Source organism: Geotrypetes seraphini, chromosome 1 (genome assembly GCF_902459505.1).
Source record: "Geotrypetes seraphini chromosome 1, aGeoSer1.1, whole genome shotgun sequence".
In the NCBI taxonomy this organism is placed as follows: Eukaryota; Metazoa; Chordata; class Amphibia; order Gymnophiona; family Dermophiidae; genus Geotrypetes; species Geotrypetes seraphini.
The window spans coordinates 499984812-499998332 of record NC_047084.1 but is presented as its reverse complement, the minus strand read 5'-3'; the positions used below and the strand labels follow the sequence as shown (position 1 = coordinate 499998332).

The 13521-nt window shown below is 41.7% G+C and overlaps 1 protein-coding gene across 2 annotated transcripts in view; it reads left to right on the top strand.

The window, feature by feature from the left end:
- The window catches only part of RASEF (RAS and EF-hand domain containing), a 214242-nt gene that overhangs the window by 4547 nt on the left and 196174 nt on the right, over positions 1-13521 (top strand). The window lies entirely within an intron of this gene.

The following is a 13521-nucleotide window of genomic DNA, read 5'->3' as shown; positions in this document are numbered from 1 at the left end:
CTCATTTTACTAAACTGTGTTAGGGCATTAATGCGTGGAATAGCGTGTGCTAAAATGCAGTGAGAGCTAGATGCTAATGCCAGCATTGAGCATTGTTCTAGCCGCGTAGCTAGAAATGTCCAGTTTTCTTCTAATTTGTAATCCGCCTAGAACCGCAAGGCACAGGCGGAATAGAAATCTCTAATTAATGTAATGTAATGTAGCGCGAGTTTAGCACGCATTAAAATGCGTGCACTAAAAATCTATTGCAGCTTAGTACAAGGAACCTATAGTGTGAAAACAAAGGGCTCCTTTTACAAAAGTACGCTAGCGGTTTTAGCGCACGCACTGGTTTAGTGCATGCTAGGCAAAAAATTATCGCCTGCTCAAGAGGAGGCGGTAGTGGCTAGAATGCGTGGCATTTTAGCATCCGCTATTCCGCGCGTTAAGGCCCTAACGCATCTTTGTAAAAGGAGCCCCAAATTGTTAAGAAATGTGGTATATCAAATAAACTAATTCCTTACTTATTTCTCACTTGCAATAGAAAGATTTTGTATTTTCCTCCCTCGATTTTACTATTCCTTTTTTCCAGTTAATTGTATTTCTTAAACTGTTGGGTTTTTTCTTAAAAGCTCTTGGGGGGTCCCAATAATTATAGTCATAAGAGGATTATTTGTTGGCATATTTGTTCTCATAATGGTTTTCTTAAAGGAATTTGTTCCTGTTTTTGTTAACATGTAATAAAAAAAAAATAACTAAAAAAAAAAACCAACTAACAGAGACTTGAAGGCCACACTATTGTCTAAACCAATGGTTCTTAACCTTGTTGGAGGTACTGAACCCCACCAGTTTCATATGCGTGTTCACCGAACCCTTCTTTATTCCCTTAGTTTTGCCGGAGCTAGACTAGAATTACTCAACTTGGCATTGCAAATCATGCAATTAGGACGCTGACTCCCATCACGTTCCGTTATACATGTGAATCCATATTGTACATATTCGTCCGACCACTTTCGTATTTTGCTCGACATAGTTAATAAGGGATTAAAATATTAAGATAGGTATCACACGACATACCATCACAACAGTTACAATTAGACTATTGACTACTGTACGCATCAAATCCCCTGCAGCACAGATAGGCCAAGCGATGTTGCGTGATCACCTGCAGCCAATTATGGACAAGCGGGGCGTATCATCACGAATCATAAGCGCTTCGGTCACGTTCAATCATCTATCAGTTAAATCACAAATTTTGATCAGGAATTGATTGATGTATATAAGGCGTTAGTTACAGATTGATAGATCAAGAAACCGAGTACACGATCTGTCTTGATCAAAATCACTGAATAACTGATAGATGATTGAACGTGACCGAAGCGCTATATGAGTTGGAGGTGTGTTTTGACCTCCGCCGAACCCGCGAGACTGACTCACCGAACCCCTGGGGTTCGGTTGAACCCAGGTTAAGAACCACTGGTCTAAACTAACTTTGCTAAAAAACAGAGTAACATTTGAGAAAGACGTGTGTTTTCCTTTTCTTTTTTTTTGAGAGCTGTGATCCGGCCGTTGGGAAGGGCGGATAGGCTAAACTGGATTAGTGAGGGCCAGCACAGGCATATATAGGGCTACCTGCACATGCTCAGATGAGACTCCCAAAAGCCTCACCTGAGCTCTGGGAGTGCAATTCCAAATTGGGAACGTAGATGACGTCACTACCAAAAGCGTGGCTGACTTATACTGCTTGTCCATGGAGAAAATTACCTATTTAACCCCAAGTTTACCTTTTTCCAAGTTTGAATGCTATTTCCAGTAGGTAAGATACTCCCATAGAAACATGATGGCAGATAAAGGCCAAATGGTCCATCTAGTCTGCCCATCTGCACTAACCATTATCTTTTTCTCTCTCTGAGAGATCCCACCTGCCTATCCCAGGCCCTCTTGAATTCAGACACAATCTCTGTCTCCACCAATGAAGTTTTTTTTTTCCTCCAGCACTTCTTCAAGACTGGTTGACGGTAGATATTCAGCAAAAATATGCTAAATAGTTTGCTTTTCAAGTCAAAACTGTATGGAACTAAATTAACCCTGCAGTAGGAACTTCAAGCAATACAAATTAAAGGGGCCCTTTAACTAACAATTAGAGCAATGTCTCTCAAACTTTTTTAGTTCCAGCACTCTAAACTGAACAAATATTTTTTTGCATCACCTTATAATCGAAATGATAAAATTGCAAAACCAACAAAAAATTAAATTTGAGAGTTATTTATTTAAAGTTATTTAAGCTATGTATGGGTAATTGTAACAACGGTGAAACTAAAGTAGATAGAATTGCTAATTAATGCAATGGATGTGATTGTTTTTGAGTGCAAATTAATTCCAAATGTGGCATGATAGTCGACAAGCAAGCACACATTTTATTACCTCAATCTGCAGTCGTTTTCTTTTTTTTTACCAATTTAATTTTTGGCAGAGCTGAAAATCCAAGTCCGCAAAGATAAGAAAGTCCAAACAGTAATAAAGCCTTGATTGTTTTGTTGCTCAACTTAGGATAGCTACTGCTTAAAAAAGAAAAATAAAATTACGTGTCATTAGTTTTCAGGGACAAATCATGACAAAGAATGATTGTCTAGGCAATTGTACCCTTGCACACATAGACGCTCATAACATTGACAGACTCTTGCGTATGCAATGTACATGTCCTCTATTCTAGTGTATACTTTTTTTTTTTTTTATATTTTTATTATTTTCAACTTAAATTTCAAGTATTACACTTGTACAGAAAGCAAGAATAGAATAGATATCAAATACAATGGTAATATAATTCCTAAGTTAACAAATATACTATTTATGCTCAAGTCCACAAATTAAGATCCAAGAATTAAAGAAACTTGGCGAATAAAAAAAAAAGGAACAGTAATAATAACAGAAAACTGAGAGCTATAGCATTGAGATAGGGGTCACAATATCTAAATTATAGGGCTCAAAGATTGTTAACATTCAAACGAGACATAGCCACGAAGTTGGTCAGTTGTGATGGTTCAAAAAACACATATTTAAACGTACGATAATATACAATACACTTACACGGATGTCTCAAATAAAAAGTTGCCCCCAAAGATAAAACCCCAGGTTTCAAAAGAAGAAATTCACGGTGGCGCCTTTGCGTCTCCCGTGCCAGATCTGGGAACATTAAATTTATAACCAAGAAAGCTTTTTTGTCTATTTTTAAAGTAAAGTTTTAACAACCATGTTTTATCAATTGGCAAAGCTAAAGTGATAATCATAGTGGCTGGTGATGCTAAATCCTTCAAAGATGTTTCTAAAACCTGTGAAATATTTAAAGGTTCTTGATCTGAAGATTTTACTTTTGGTTGTTGATTTTGTTCTTTATCAGGCAAATAATAAACCCTTGAAAATGGTGGTAATGAATCCTCGGATATCTCTAAATTTTCCATTAGATATCTCTTAAGCATATCTCTAGGTGTTACTAACTCAAGTCTTGGAAAATTAATTAACCTTAAATTATTGCTACGTGAGTTATTCTCAAGCATTTCAATCTTCTTCCTTAGGTTAATATTGTCTTTAACTAAGATCTCTTGAGTTTGTTTCGATGATTCAATTTCTTTTTCTATTTTTTGAATTGAGGAATTAGAAGTATTTGTTTCTTCTCTTAAGTTCTTCAGTTCCTTATCATGTTCCTTAATTTTCTCTTCAATTTGTTGAAATGTAGGAGTAATATTTTTAACAAAGCCAGCCATTAAGTCCCAAATAGAGTCTAAAGTCACTACTGCAGGTTTAATCAGTACAATTGGAGTTTGTGTAAGTGTAAATTGCTCACCGTCCTGAAGTCCTTTGAGGGGAGTCTTCTGTCCTTCCCCCTCAGATTGAGCCCCAGACATCTCCATGGGGGCCCTGGAAAAATGGGCCCCAACCTCCAAGCTCTCCAGTAAATCCTTCCTTGCCTCAGGAGAGGAGAAAACCAGTGAATCCGGGGTTTCCTCGCCCCTGGGAGAGCTGGTCGTCTGGGGCTGCGGGGGCGGTGCCCTAACGTCAGGGCTCAGCGTGGTATCGGGCCCAGGAGTATCCACGACGGGTTCGCCTCCCTGTGTCCTCTGCGGGCCGCCATCCGACGTCGCTGTGGCCTCTTGCATGCGCCTCAGGAGTTCTTGTATGATTCCGAGACCCGGGGCTCCAGGACGCCGCGAGGCAGAAGCGGCACTCCGGCCCCGTCTCTTCGGCATCGCGGTAAGTGAAAACCGCTAGAAAAAATTCAAACGAATGCAATCCTGGGACACGCAGCTCAGCGCGTCCTGCTCTCAGATCGCCATCTTGGATCTATTCTAGTGTATACTTATGAAGGGAATTGACAAAGTAAAATTCTGGAATCTCTTGTGGCACACCTGGAATCTCTTTGGGACACACCACTGTGGCTTGGCACACAGTTTGAGAGCACTGCTTTAAGCAGTTTTTGAAGATAGCTTTAGATTCAGCATGCAAAACTGCATAATTTGGACACTAGTAGTTTGTAAAGTTTGCAAAAATATAAATATACCCCTAAAATTGACATACCCTAATATGCTAATGTCCAACAGCATATGCTAAGTTTTAGTAAGAGGACCCCAGTGTGACTTGCCAAAGATCACAAATGTCAGAAGCAAAAGCTGAGTTTTCACCCAGGGCTCCTGCTCCCAGTTCTTTATTCTAAGTACTACAACACCTTGTCTCTCTCCATGGATTTACACAAAACTTTTAATGCTCTCAGAAATAGAACTTCATAAGTGCCTTTATATTTTTGTGTGTTAATACTGTCCATTAGTGGTCATAATGAGAACTGCCATTAGAGTTTAAAATTGTCAGCATAGGAATGCTGCCTTGGTTAAATCCATAAAGCCCATGTTTAATAAATGAAAGTCCTTCATTACAGAAAGCAACTTTCAACAAACCTATAGCCCTGTGTTATCTCCTCACTAATGGTATATTGGAGAGAAATCAAGCCAGAGAAAACAACAGAAACAGAAAAACAGGGCCAGAATCTCAAAACTTTAACATGGTCGTTAAATTGGTTTCCAGTGGTTTGGCCTGCACACATTTTAGCGGTGGATTATCAAAACGGCTTATCTCTGTCTTTAGCAAGTTCTCTAGCAGTCGCCGATGCTGCAATGCAAATGGGCTCTTCAACATTGAAATGAGCACTCCGGTGGATTCTTTAAAACCACTGAGCCATTCTGTCGATTACAACTGATCCAAAACACCACCATCAAATTTATCTACAAAGCAAAAAAATATGACTATGTTACTCTGCTACTCTGTGAAGCTCATTGGTTACCAGTTTCCCACCGAACAACATATAAAATATTCCTTCTCATCTTCAAAATTAAACTCACTCCCCAGCTTTCTTAGACAAACATCTCATTCTTTATGCATCCACTAGGGCTCTGAGATCTGCCGATCAAATCTGCTGACTGTCCCCCCAATCAAAGAACTTTTCTATACTTGAAACATCTTTTCTGCCACAGCTCCACTTCTCTGGAATGCTCTACCATCACACCTCCGCCTTGAAATCTCCCTTGACAAATTCAAAATCAAACTTAAAATCTTCCTATTTCTGGATGCTTACCAAAATACAAATTAAGATCCCTTCTCCAATTACATCTAATGATGAATGAGAACCACCTTCAAGAAGTGATTGCCCTTTCCTTCTTATACTTCCCCCTCTCTTTACCTCCCTTTAATTTTTTTTTTTTTTTTACTTCAATATAATTTTGAATCTTTCCTTTTCCCCAGTACCTCTTGTATCAATTTTGTCTATGTCTTGTACAATAATTATGTTATTTTCATAATGCCCCTTTTTACTTTTAACTTAAATTTTAGCATTGTAAACTGACCAGATACTTGTTGATGGTCGGTATATCCAATTGTGAATAAACTTGAAAACTTGGATCTCTCCCGCTGTTGTTCTTTTCGTTTTGGTTTTTTTCTTTTTGTATGTTTTCTGCGCAAGTGCCCATTGCTATCACCAGTGATGGGCACATGCCAACCTCATTTGCATGAGAATTTTTTGGAGAATGATTCACTTTTTAAAAATTGCTACCAGAACGGCTGCGATAGCAGCCCGTCATTTTTTAATGCTTTTTTTTTTTTTAGAATCTAGGCCTCAGAAAGAAAACGAGAACTAAAAGAAAATGTGCAGGATGAGCATCACTATGGCCTAGATTTACTAAACTCACCGATCTGGACGATCTGAGGGCGAATCTTGCCGGCCAACTGATTCACTACGAGTCCTCATGCAAATTAATTTGATCGGACGCTTGCCCCACAGATCGCTGCAGAGCGATCCAGACTCATGCGCAGACCATCCTCTTTGCCTGTAGATGCGATCCGTGCATGCAAGGTCAAAACAAAGGGAGGGGTGGTGGTGACTGCAATTTAATGGAACAGAACACACTTTAGCCAGATTATGAAATGGAATACGCTGCGGCCAGATTATGGAACAGAACATGCTTTTAAACCATGGGCTCGCACTGCAAGGACAAATTTCGGGCGGCAGAGAGCAAGAGAGTCAGCAGGGACAGGGCGGCAGAGAGCAGGAGGGTCGGCAGAGTTTCTCTTCTTTTGGAGAGTTAAAAAAATACAAATATTAGCAAGCTAAAGAAAAGAGATTCAGTAATAATGTAGAAACAGTGGACAGGGTCTGAGGGCTAGATGTGCTAACAAGCATTATATAGGGCAGGTTCCATTTGATGTAATGTGGCAGGGACAGGGCAGCAGAGAGCAGGAGAGTTGGCAGGACAGTAAGCAACTGGTCCTCAGCAGTCGCTTCTTTTTGGATCGGCAAGCTCAATCGGTGTTCCTTCTTCTGTTTAGTGAATCGTTGCCTTCATACTTATGCAGGCAATTTCCCCTCATTTGCATGTGCGGATCAGATCGGAGATTGATTGCACAGCTGTTTAGTTAATCGGGTCGGGAAATGATCATAAAACCATCGGTACACGAACGGTCTAGGCCAGTGGTCTCAAACTCGTGGCCCAGGGGCCACATACGGCCCGCCAGGTACTATTTTGAGGCCCTCGGTATGTTTATCATAATCACAAAAGTAAAATAAAACAGTTTCTTGATCATATGTCTCTTTAGCTATAAATTACAATATTATTATTAAGACTTAGCCAAGAGGAAAGATTTATAAACTATAAAGAGTTTTACCTCATGCAAAATTGTCATTTTTTTAAATAAAACATTAACTATTTTTTCTGTGGCCCTCCAAGTACCTACAAATCCAAAATGTGGCCCTGCAAAGGGTTTGAGTTTGAGACCACTGGTCTAGGCCTATAACGCTACATAATTCTAGCATTCTCTTTCTGACTGTTGGCTCCGAATGAGAACATAAGAACATAAGAACATAAGAAGCGCCATCTCCGGATCAGACCTTCGGTCCATCAAGTCCGGCGATCCGCACACGCGGAGGCCCTGCCAGGTATACACCTGGCTTATTTTATAGCCAACCATATCTTTATATGCCTCTCTCAAGGAGATATGCATCTAGTTTGCTTTTGAAGCCTAGGACTGTCGATTCCGCAATAATCTCCCCTGGGAGAGTATTCCAGATGTCAACCACACTCTGTGTGAAGCAGAACTTCCTGATATTAGTCCTGAACTTGTCCCCCCTTAGCTTCATTTCATGTCCTCTTGTCCATGTCAAATTGGACCATGTAAATAATCTTCTCTGCTCTATTTTGTCGATTCCTTTCAGTATTTTGAAGGTCTCGATCATATCCCCACGCAGTCTCCTTTTCTCAAGGGAGAACAATCCCAGTGTTTTAAGTCGATCCTCATATTCCAGTTTCTCCATACCCTTCACTAGTTTAGTTGCTCGTCTCTGCACCCTCTCCAGCAGTTTTATATCTTTCTTTAGGTAGGGAGACCAATGTTGGACGCAGTATTCCAAGTGGGGTCTGACCATTGCCCTATAAAGCGGCATTATAACTTTCTCCGATCTACTCGAGATTCCTTTCTTTATCATGCCTAACATTCTATTCGCCTTATTTGCCGCTGCCGCGCATTGGGCCGACGGCTTCAGGGTCCTATCTATCAGTACACCCAGATCCCTTTCTAGTTCACTTTTTCCCAGAGTTGCACCTGACATTCTGTACTCATACTCCTTATTTTTACTGCCTAAATGCATTACCTTGCATTTCTCCACGTTGAACTTCATCTGCCATTTCTCCGCCCATTTTTCTAACCGACACAAATCGCTCTGGAGTTCCTCACTATCCTCCTGCGATCTGATTGCCCGGCAGAGTTTTGTGTCGTCTGCAAACTTGATGATCTCACTGGATGTTCCGCTTTCCAAGTCATTGATATAAATATTAAAAAGGATCGGCCCAAGTACCGAGCCCTGGGGTACACCACTAGTCACTTTCTCCCAGTTGGAGAACTTCCCATTAATGCCCACTCTCTGCTTCCTGTTATCCAGCCATTTGCCTATCCATCTTTGTATGTCTCCCTCTATGCCATGGCTTTGTAGTTTCCTGAGAAGTCTTTCGTGTGGAACTTTGTCAAATGCTTTCTGGAAGTCCAAGTATATTATGTCCACCGGCTTTCCACTATCAATTTGCTTGTTCACGGTCTCAAAGAATTGGAGTAAATTCGTCAAACACGATTTCCCTTTCCTGAATCCATGTTGACTGGGTTTCATCAAGTCGTGTGTGTCCAAGTGCTGAACTATGCTATCCTTGATCAGTGATTCAATCATCTTGCCGGGGACAGACGTAAGACTCACAGGTCTATAGTTGCCCGGTTCTCCTCTCGATCCTTTTTTGAAAATTGGCGTGACGTTCGCTTTCCTCCAGTCGTCTGGTATCTGACCAGTTCTGATTGACAGGTTTGCAAGTTTTTGCAATAACTCTCCGATTTCAACCTTCAATTCCTTCAAGACTCTCGGGTGAATTTCATCCGGTCCAGGGGATTTGTCACTTTTAAGTTTGTCGATCTGGTAGTATATCTGATCTAAGTTCACTTCAACTGTGGTGAGTCTGTCCTCTATTTCTCCTGTAAACAGTTTCTCCGCTTCAGGTATTGTTGAGGTGTCCTCCTTCGTAAAGACGGACGCAAAGAAGGAATTTAGTTTGTCTGCGATTTGTTTATCTTCCTTGATGTACCCTTTTCTTCCCTTGTCGTCCAGGGGTCCCACTGCCTCTTTTGCAGGTTTTTTCCCTTTCACGTATCTAAAGAAGGGCTTGAAGTTTTTGGCCTCCCGGGCTATTTTTTCCTCATAGTCCTGTTTTGCATCCCTCACCGCCTTGTGACATTTCTTCTGTTCATCTTTATGTTTGTTCCAGGCTTCGGTTGTCTTCGTGCATTTCCATTCTTTGAAAGAGTCCTTCTTTTCTTTTATGGCTTCCTTCACCTGTATGGTAAGCCATGCCGGTTCTCCTTTGCCTTTAGTTCTCCGATCTTTGGAAATCCTCGGAATGTAGAGATCTTGTGCTTCTGCAATAGTATTTTTCAATAGGCACCATGCCTGATCTACTGTTTCAAGTTTGTCCACCATCTTCTCGAGTCGTTTTGTTACCATGGCTCTCATGCAATCGTATTTACCCTTTTTAAAGTTTAAGGTGGTGGTTAAGGTTTTGGCATGTTTCCCTTTCCCGATGTCAAGTTTAAAGTTGATTAGTGTCTGCTGTGGTTCGTTCCTCTCTTTGAAGATTAATCAGATACAATAACAGTATTTAGCAGTTTTCATCTTCTTATTTCTTTCATACTCCCCAGGGGGTTCAAGCTTGTGTTGGAAGAGAACCCAGATCAATTAACTGTCAGGTGCTGACAATGCAGGCTAAAAATCTGGCACAATTTAGTACCTGAACACAACTTTAATATATGAATCCCTCTGAGTGTAAGCAAAACATCACAGACTCATATGTACATAGGGCCCGATTCTACAAAGTACACCTAAAAAATTGGCACCAACTAGTCCAGCACTAAGCATGATTCTGTAAAAGTTAGGTGCACTTTATAGAATCACACTTAGTGCTACCTAAGCGTGCATAGGTGTCATAACTTTAGGCGTATCCGGTACCAGTGAGTTTTGCATGGACTTAAATGTTAGTCGCTATTTGCCTGATATACAGTATGAGGCCAGAGCCCTTGAGATAGCTTAGAGTGAAACAGGCCCACTGTCGGGCTTGGCTGAAGCTTTATTGTTTTTCTTTTCCTCATGTTTGGTTGGGCTATTGCCTTTGAGAAGAGGGATTTGCGACAGAAGTTCTTGCACGCCAGTAATTAACCATCCTTGACAACTATGAGGATAAGCAACTGGCTGTATTTTGGTCAATACTGAATGTGTTTGAGAAATTTGGGGAAATACAAATGAAAAGTGGAGTTTTTTTGAGAGACCAATGACTGCTATGCCCTATTACAGAACTTGTGTGTACTGAAACAGAGAGTGGATTGGTTATCTGAGGTCTCTTTTTTCTCCACTATTTTTTGGATATCTAATGCTTTGAATGATATCTATTGATACAATGGTCTTTTGATCATAGTTGTCTTTTTCTACTATATTGTTGGTATTGCTGTTGTAATAGTAGAGGTTCGTTATATAATGTTGAAGTATCCTAACGTGTAACCCTGCATCACATAGCTATAGTTCAGTTTACCGTATATACTCAAATATAAACCAAGATTTTGGGGCTTCTCTCCTGCTATCGAACTTTGGGGGTTTCATGGGAGGGGGGTGTCGGCAGGAGAGATTGGGCATCTCTCCTGCCCGTGATTATTGTGGGGGAGTCACGTCAGTTATGGGCAAGAGGGACAGGGCATCCCTCCCGCCACGATTGTTACAGGGGAGTCGCATACTGGATGGTTTTTTTCGAGAATGGACATTTCCTTGCTGCTCATTTTGGGCGCCTAGCATCTTAGGTCAAAAAGAGACATAGATGCTTTTTTCTATTATGCCCCTTGTAGTTTATACATTCCCTCTGCCACGGTCACCACTGATGTCAGAGGGGCAGGACCACGGCAGAGGGAATGTGCTGCAGAGGCCAACAGCAGCCTGCTAGGTTCGCACTGCAGGCTGCCGTAATTAGCTTTAAACATTGGTCCTCAATAAGCGGCGGTCACAGCGCAGATGACCTCGCTGGGTGCGGGAAGCAGCGGAGGTCCCCGGTGGGGATTGCCAGAGAAGCTGGATCTGGACACCGGGGAGTGGGGACAAAAAAGGACCTTGAGGAGGGGTGGGAAAGCAGACTTGAACCAAAAGGGAGGGGGAAGACAGGGCAGATGCTGGACTAGAGGGGGTAGAGAGGAAACACCCTGAACTGAGGAGAGAGAGATGAGATGACAGGTCCTGGGGAGGGGGAAGACAAAGAGAGTGAGAGAGACAGAAAGACCTGGATGAAAGGTGGGAGGACTCAAATGTTAGCATAAGGAAGATAGAGAGGGAGAAACCAGAAACAAAGGAGAGGCAGAAGAGAGGGGGGCAGATGTTGGACTTGGGGGTGTATAGTGGGGAGAGAGCAAAAGAGACTGCAGAAAGGTGGAAAGATTCTGGACCAGGGAGGAAGGAAGGAGAGAGAGAGAAGCAGAGAAAGATCTGGAAGAAAGGAGAACAAATGCTGGGGATGGGAATAGGGATTTGGGGGTGGGATGGTTGTAAGCAGAAGAAAGACAGAGAGAGAGAGGCCTGGACCAAAGGGGAAAGACACGAGGCAGATGCTGGACTATGGGAGGTGCAGACAGAGGGGGAGAGACCCTAAGGAAGAACAGAGAGATGCAAGATCATAACAGAGGAGGGAGAGAGAGGGAGACCTGGAACAAAGGTGGTGGTAGGTACAAAGGAGAACTGACACTGGATCTGGGGAGGGTAAGCAGAGGGAAAAGAGATAGAGACCTGGACCCAAAGGAGATGGGGCTGGATTGTGAAAGAAATGTTGGATGCAAAGTCAGAAGGAAGTCCAACCAGAAACGAATTAAATCACCAGACAACAAAGGTAGGAAAAATTATTTTATTTTCAATTTAGTGATTGAAATGTGTCAGCTTTGAGAATTTATATCTGCTGTGTGTATGTGAAAAATGAAAGGAAAAAATTGCATTACAATTAGTAAATGGGGCAGGATCTATGGCAGAGCTTGGGTGGGTTTAGGGCGGAGCTTCGGAGGTCTGTGGTTGGGGGTACTTAGCTTGAAGTAGTTGAGAAATACTTCTGTAGGCAATCAGCCACAGCCAGTGCCTCTCCTTCTCTCTTGCCCTCTTCCCTGCTGGCACCCCCTACTGGCATCTCAGGGCCCATTTGGAAGGCCCTGCACATGTGCAGATGTCAATGTGATGATGTCACGCATGCATGCGATGTCATCACGGCAATGTCCGCGCACTTCCGGGTGCCTCAAGCTGTGGCCACTACCTGACTCCGTTTTCTGACTCTGTTTCGGCCCCAGATCATTTTTGAGTTGTGCAGGCCTGATTTACTAAATCTAGCTCAATTCATAGGAGCCTTTTACTAAGCAGCGTTAGGTGCTAATGTGCACCTAACATAGCCTAAAATTTCATACCTTGGGACATGCTCAGGAATCCTGCTGCAAGAACCAAATGTATGCGTGCTCAAAATTATTTGAATTTTTTTTAGGGTGCATATTTGTGGGGATGGAGAGTGGATGTTCCTGCCCTAATATGAGGGTTGATTCATATGTCATGGCAACTATTTATTTTTCTCTCAAAATGTGCCAACACTGGAAATCTAATATATACGTTTGAAAGTGTGTGGCATGTACCTCTTAATGTTGCCACCAGATGAGAGATGAGTGCAAAAGTCTCTGGTAGGGGAGATGCAAAAACACAACATTTGAAATCATTTTATTAACAAATAAATAATAAATGTTAGCTGTCTCACTAAACCAAGCACACAATCATAATAAGAGTATGTTTAACTGTTAACATCCTTCAAAGCATTGTCATGTAGGATTATGGCATTGTGCAACAGTTCTGGATGATTATCCTGTATTGCACAACTCAGGTGCTACTGCAGAAATGACTTCTAATACTGTGCATTCACAATGTGTCCCTCACGAACTGGATGACACATATGACAACCTGGAAGACTACTCTACTACTATGATTAATTATTTCTATAGCGCTAGCAGATGTACGCAGCGCTGTATAGAGTCACAAAGAAGAAGAAAACAGTCCTTGCCTGAAAGAGCTTACAATCTGAAGGATGTTAATAGTTAAACAGTTTGTATTTGTACTTTGTTCTCAAATGCCATTTTTTTTTTTGTATCTCTCTTACCAGAGACCACTGCACTCATCCCTCATCTGGTGGCAACATTAAGAGGTACATATCACACACTTTCAAATGTATACATTTAGATTTCCAGTGTTGGTGCAGCTACATTAGCATATACTTAAATGGCATGCTGGCTAATTGATTAGCGCAGGAATAGCGCTTGAGCCCTTACCACCTACAAAATGGGTGGTGATAAGTGTAGGGTTACCAGATTTCCTCTTTAAAAATAGAAGATACCTAGTCATGCCCTGTTCTGCCCCCCAGTCCC